Source organism: Silene latifolia, chromosome 1 (assembly GCF_048544455.1).
Source record: "Silene latifolia isolate original U9 population chromosome 1, ASM4854445v1, whole genome shotgun sequence".
Taxonomy (NCBI): Eukaryota; Viridiplantae; Streptophyta; class Magnoliopsida; order Caryophyllales; family Caryophyllaceae; genus Silene; species Silene latifolia.
In genome coordinates this window covers 91500363-91507948 of record NC_133526.1, presented here as the reverse complement: position 1 = coordinate 91507948, position 7586 = coordinate 91500363, and positions in this window count along the sequence as shown.

Sequence of the window (7586 nt, the reverse complement as noted above, 5' to 3'; positions counted from 1 at the left end):
AGAAAGTATGCAAGCTTAAGCGTTCCATTTATGGACTTAAGTAAGCTTCTCGGAGTTGGAATCATCGTTTCGACCAGGTGATAAAAGAGTATGGTTTCACACGATCGGTCGGAGAACCATGCTTATATATCAAGTCGAGTGGGAGCAAGATTGTATTCTTGATATTGTATGTCGATGACATACTCCTGACTGGGAATGACATTCCTCTCCTATCTTCGGTTAAGAATGGTTGAAGAACCATTTCCAGATGAAAGATCTGGGTGAGGCACAACACATATTGGGAATCCGTATCTACCGAGATAGATCACGACGGACGTTATCACTTAGTCAGGAGTCTTATTTGGATAAGATTCTTGAGAAGTTCAGCATGACCAACTCCAATAAGGGGAACCTTCCAATGACGTCTGGGATACAGTTGAGCAAGTCTCAGTCACCCACGACGCCTGAAGGGATTGAGTGCATGAGTCGTGTTCCTTATGCATCTGCAATAGAATCAATCATGTATGACATGATATGCACACGTCCAGACGTGGCATATGCATTGAGTATGACGAGTCGGTACCAAAATAATCCATGTACCTACGGAGAACTAAGGATAGGGTATTTACTTATGGAGGCGATACTAAGCTATGCGCAATCGGTTACGCAGATGCTAGCTTCCAAACGGATCGAGATGATTCAAAATCTCAGTCCGGGTTCGTCTTCACTCTTAATGGTGCTGAGGTCAGCTGGAAGAGTTCCAGACAGAGTGTTGTAGCAGATTCTACTACTGAATCGTTGAATTATGATAAGCATGTAGGGCACGCTATTTCCATGGGAATTAAACGTGTTCCTGAGTTGTAGTAGTTGATTATGGATTTGATACATTATCTTTTTCATATACTATTTATAATTTCATCGTTTTATTATAATATTTTGTCTTTCATGTGGATTGTACTGACAACATTGAACGCCACAAAGTGAACTGAATTACATTATATTTGTTTTGGTCCGTAATTGCCTACAAGAGCTGATAACTCTGGCTATTACATTGTGCAGTCGATTGATGGTGGGTTCAACGAGCCATAAGTCAAACGGTTGACTGATCGATCACAGATGCGAGATTATAACGATACCTCGTAGGACAAATTTTTGTGACAACGTAATGGAGTCCTAAATGTTTAAAAACATTCGGTGCCAGGTTGTGGATAGGACATCCATTGTGTTCCTAGAGTCGATTCTTTTGACTATCGTCTGTCTCTTGAGATTAAGGCAGTTTTTGGGTGACTTTGGTTTCTTTCTCACGGTGATCCGCCGAATGGAGGCTAAGTAGATTTTTTCGGGTCATTTCACACGTGCTTACATCTGCAAGATTCGAGTTGAGGAAAATATCCAACCCTTATCGGGTATAGTTATTTCTCAGGGCCACTCGAGGAGTTAGAATCGAAATGCATGGCCATGCTCGAATGATGATTCGTTTATCGGTTAAGTTACTCTCTAGTCGGGGAAACCACTCTTGATACAGATCACTTGTAAAATACGACCTTTGTGAATACGGATTTTGCAAATTATTTTACATTGAGTGGGAGAAATTTTAGGATATGAGAATCGGTTATCGCACATACACTTGTGAGGACAAGTGGGAGTTTGTTGGAGCTTGTGTCCTCCGCAAATTAGTGTGAAAACATTTGTAAATCTCTTACAGGTTCACAAGGGTATACTTCGTATTTTATCAGTTGATTAACGATTACCTAATAACGGTTGGCTTGCTAGAAAGTTTGACGTTATTATCATACAGATGGCGGTGATCAACTGGTCCCTAAAGGTCACACCTAAAGGATGTGTTTGAGAGATGTGGTTATGGAAATGTAATCACATTGATGCCTTATATGACTAAACAGTTAGTCAATGTGTTGATGAGACAATTATTTAATGAAGATTAAATAATATTAGTTGAGACGAATTAACTGTCAATTCGTAAATTTGAATATATAATAAGTTATATTTAATTAATGTATATAATGTTAAGCTTGGACGAATTAATATGTTAATTCGTAATTAAATGTAATCGGTTATATTTAATCAACAAGATGAATGTGTCATAGTGGTAATAGTAAGGGTACTCAAACCAAGAGGTTATGGGATTGATCCTCACTAGATGACAATTTATAAATAATACATTGTATACATTTTGTATACTACCAAAATAAGAAGATTTAATCTCCTTATTTTTGGTAGGTAAATAAAAACCGAAAATAAAAGAAAGAGATCTCTTATTTCGGTTAGGGTAGCCGAAAATAGGAAAAGAAATATCTCCCCCTTATTCTCACTTAAATTCGGATATAATAAGTGAGAAGGAGATCATTTCTAGAACCTAATTTTTCAGCATCTCTCTCATCTATCTTCATACTCAAAATCCCTAAATATTTTTACAGGAAATTGGGGATCTCATTCTAGCAATTTGAGGGATATTTCTCGGAGCATCTTGGGTGCAACTAATAGGCGAATATCATTGCTATATTGTTCTTAGGCCGAATTAGCAAGGACCAAAGATTGATTTCTTCATTCTCTATTTTTGTTTATGTAATTTAATTTTATGACTAGCATTCAAATATGTCTAAAAAAGAAATGACAACGGGTAGAAGTACTACACCCGTTGTTGAAAGTAATAACAACGGGTATAAGTAATACAACCGTTGTCACTTCCTATCTCATTTTTTTTATCTAATACGACCAATAACAACGGTTCCTGTGTTATAACCCGTTGTTGAAAGTAATAACAACGGGTAATGTCAATATAACCGTTGTTATTGTTTAACACTTTTTTTTTTTAAATTACTATAATTTCATTACAGTCCAAACCTGTAACAATACAGCAGCATAACAACTGTAACAGCAGAAGCACTATATACTGCAACTGTAATACTCCGTATTTATAAGTCTTGGGGTACTCTATCGAGTAGCCCTTACTCTGTCGAGTAAGGGTAAGTTGCGAAATAAAATAGTTTCTGACCTGTTGGGTACTCGATCGAGTAGCTGGGGTACTCGATCGAGTAAGGGGGTACTCGATCGAGTACCTTGGGTACTCGATCGAGTGTCCGGTTTTACGGGGAGTTTTCTCGGGTTTTGTTAATTATGCGATTAAGGTATTTAAACATAGTCGTCATTGTTTTAAATCACTTTTACAAAACCTAAAACCCTGTTTAAGAGAGAAAGCAACCAGTTCATCTTCCTAATCGCATTCTTAGCAATTCCCGGAGTTCAGACGGTCGGTTCTTGTCGTTATTCGTGTTGTTGAGTTCCTTGCGTCGAGGGTAAGCTTTTAATATAATTTTTATAATGTTTTGTTAAGTTTGGTTAAACCCTAATTTAGAGATTGGGGGTTTTGTGTGTAGTATGTGATGTGTAGCCTCTATGTGTTATATGATAGGAGGAGGATTCGTAGAAGAGGCTTTTTGACTCAGCTGTTGATACCGTCTGTCTGTTGTGCTTTTCAGGTAGGATTTCCTACTCAGTATTAGTCCCATAATGGGATATTGGTGATGTGCTGTATTTGGTTGTTTGATATGATGATTATACTGTGTTTGTGGTTGTGATTGTTGTTGATGGTTCTCGAGATGCGTTCTCGGCTGAGTGGGGTCACTTGCGGGAGTGACTTCACGCCCTAGTTTCGCCCTTCGTGGAACCCGCCACGGAAGGGGATGTGCACATTAATGGGACAGGGTTATCGCTCGGTATGATGAGCGGGGCTTAGGTGGGAACGGCTGCGGTCCCCCACTGGCAGGGCTGGTCCAGTGGACAGTCAGTATTGAGATGATGGGAATTGGTTGGTGGTGTGTGTGTGACAGTTCAGCTGTCTGTTTATCTTATTATTGTTGTCTATATTGATTGTGTGATTAGTACTGACCCCGGTGTTGTTTTGTAAACCTGCGGTGATCCATTCGGGGATGGTGAGCAGATATTGAGCAGGTATTGAGATGAGTACTGGGATAGCTGGGATGCCACGACATGTTGATAGGAGTCTTCCGCTGTAGCCTTTAGTTTATTTACATTTCAGTTAGACAGTCAGTTTGAATAATGTATCGTACTTTGGTTTGGTTTTGAGGATTGTATTTATTCATTAAACTATTTATAATAAACGTTGTTTCTTTATTGTTGTTTGATTATCATTGCCTCGGGTAACCGAGATGGTAATGTCTTCATACCTGAGTGGTCCTGGTAAGGCACTTGGAGTATGGGGGTGTTACAAATGGTATCAGAGCGACGATCCTGAAACCTGTAACCAATGAACTTAATGAACATAGGGAGTCAATTAAAATGAACCCGGGGTAAAAGTTGTAGGAGCTAGTGCAAAGGCTTGGGAGACGTCCTAAAGTCGCAGGGGTCGCCCTACAACTTTGAACCGGTCACATGGGGGAAGTGTTTGTCGAGTTGTATGTGTGTTTGGGTAACTTGTTTACAAATGTGATGGAATGTGTTGATTGTTGGATGTTCGAAGTTGGAAGTTGAGAAGGTGAAAGAAAAGTGATGATATATAGAAACTGTTGATGAAATGATAACATGTTGAATGTTTTACAACGTGGCAATTAATAGCATGATGAAATGATCTCGTAGATATAGAAAAGATGTGTAGCATGATTGTTATGATATAATATGTGATTTATAAAGTTTAACATGTTAGCATATGACGTAACATGCGGGTAGCTCTTACGAATTAGTGTTACTCGATCGAGTGGGACTGACTCGATCGGGTGGGTTTTTGGCGATTTTGAGTCCAGAATCGAGTTTTGGGGCACTCGATCGAGTAACTAGGGGTACTCGATCGAGTAACTAGGGGTACTCGATCGAGTAGCCTAGATACTCGATCGAGTAGGTAAGAGATCAGAAGGTTTGTTTGGGTCTGAAGTTTGGGTACTCGATCGAGTACGTGGGGCACTCGATCGAGTAGCCCGTTACTCGATCGAGTGGGTTTGGGAACTCGATCGAGTAGGTTCTGGGGGTCGCGTCTTCGTGTTTTGAAGTTTAGTACGTATGTTCATATCTACCCCTTTTCTTATATATGTATAGTTTCAAGATGCCACCCAAGAGAACTGCTTTGTACGCGAGAGCTGAGCTTATGACCGTGGATGACATCGTTAAGATGTTAGAGCACCAGGATGCTCTTACTGAGACCCTAAAGAAAGTGAATGAGGACAAGAATAAGGATAAGGAGAAGGAGGTTGATCATTCAAAAATTAGCCTTTACATTGCGAGGTTTAACCCGAAGGAATACAAGGGGGTTAGGGAGCCTAATCTGCTTGATAGTTGGCTGAGAGAGATGGAGAACATCTTAGACTTGGTTCATTGTCCGGATGAGATGAGAGTGGAACAGTCTGCGTTCTATCCGAGGGAGGAGGCAGGCAAGTGGTGGGATTCGGTGAAGGTGAGTGCTAAGGAGATATACACCAACCAAGGCTTACCTGCTATACCTTGGGAGGAGTTTCGTAGGGGTCGTGAGGAAGGAGTTAACCGGAGCATGTAAGGAGTAAGTTGAAGGAAGAGTTTGATAAGTTTAAGATGACCATTTGAGATGTCGGTGAGCCGAGTACTACTGACAGTTCAATGAGAAGTCCAGGTATCGAGGATATGGGTTTGAGTGAGGAGAACCCGGCATTGAGGTTTGAAAGAGGGTTGACTACCACGATTATGGATAAGTTACCCGTGGGGATCCTTACTGATGTTAAGGAAGCTTATGAGAGGGTGGGAGAGCGGAGAGGTTGGTGGAGATGGCTCGGGAGAGGTCAGGTGGTGAGAAGAGGAAGTCTGAGAGTGAGGGTGGTGGCCAATCGAACCACAAGAAAGGCAACCACAATCAGTCTAAGGGATTTTCGTCTGAGTCTGGGTTTAGTGCTGGGGCTTCCTTTGGGCGTGGCCGTGGGAGTGCGAGTAATAGTTGGGGAGTGACCTGCTTTGGTTGTGGTGGTGTAGGCCACAAGAGACATGAGTGCACGAGTGCACCGGGATCTTTTCAGAGACCTGCACAGAGCTTCGCGAGCAACAAATGACCGGCTGGATCATGGCCAAACCGGGAAGTCGAGTTACCAGAGTGGAGGCAACCGCAACGGCGGTAATTCTTATCGAAAAAACACCGACGAACAACAACAACAATCAAGGGTCGGGTGCTAAGCCGACCGCATCGGCCCGATCTTGTCCGGGAGGTGGGCGGAAGACCGATGGCAAGTTATTCATGATGGAGAAGAAAGCAGCTGAGGAAGATGCGCATGTTATCACCGGTACATTCCTTGTTAATGGTGTTCCTACCTTTGTTTTGTTTCATTCGGGGGCTTCTCAGTCGTTTGTGTCTTCGAGTCATGTTAAACAGTTGGGTTTGAGAGTATATGAGTCTGTTAGTGAGCAAGTTTTCATACCTTCGGGTGAGTCTGTATCGTGTGGGAGGTTGTTTAGGGATGTATCTTTGATAGTTGGGCAAGTTGATTTCCCTGTAGACTTGCTAGAGTTTCCTTTTAACGGTTTTGAGATGATAGTTGGGATGGATTGGTTAGGAAAGTATAAAGCTAAGATAGACTGTCATCAAAAGAAAGTGTCCTTAAGAGGTCCAAAGGGTGTTAGTGTGTCTTACCGTGGGTTTCTAGTCAAACCCAAAGTTAAGTTGATTGCAGCTGTTACCTTGAAGTCTTATCTGAGGAAGGGATGTCCTTTGATCCTGTGCCATGTGAGAGATGACCGGATAGAGATTCCGACAGTTGATGAGATACCGGTGGTGGGAGAGTTTGCGAGATGTTTTTCGAGAGGAGATTAGGGGTTGCCACCGAAGAGGGAGATAGACTTCACCGTTGAGTTGAAGCCGGGGACGGGGCCAATCTCTAAGGCACCGTACCGTATGGGTCCTAAGGAGATGGAGGAGCTTAGGAAGCAGTTGGATGATTTGATAGAGAAGGGATACATTAGACCAAGTGTATCGCATTGGGGAGCACCAGTTCTTTTCGTGAAGAAGAAAGATGGGAGCTTGAGGTTGTGCATAGATTACAGGGAGTTGAACCGTGTGACGATAAAGAACAAGTATCCTTTGCCAAGGATAGATGACCTGTTTGATCAGTTGAGCGGTGCAACAGTCTTTTCTAAGATTGACTTGAGGTCGGGGTACCATCAGGTGAAGATTAGAGAGGTGGACATACCAAAGACGACTTTCACGTCAAGGTATGGTCATTATGAGTATGTGGTGATGCCGTTTGGGTTGTCTAATGCGCCGGCAGTGTTTATGGATTTGATGAACAGAATCTTCAGACAGTTCTTGGACCAGTTTGTAGTAGTGTTTATCGATGATATCTTAGTCTACTCTAAGACTAAGGAGGAGCATGAGGAGCATCTGAGGATCGTGTTGCAGACTTTGAGGGATCATGAGTTGTATGCTAAGCTGTCCAAGTGTGAGTTCTGGTTAGAGAAAGTTGCTTTTCTGGGGCATGTGATCTCTAAAGATGGGGTAGTTGTGGATCCGGCGAAGATCGAGGGTGACAAAGTGGGAAGCAGAAGAATGTTCTTTGAGGTTAGGAGTTTCTTGGGTTTAGTGGATACTACAGACGGTTCGTGAAAGATTTCTCCAAGATAGC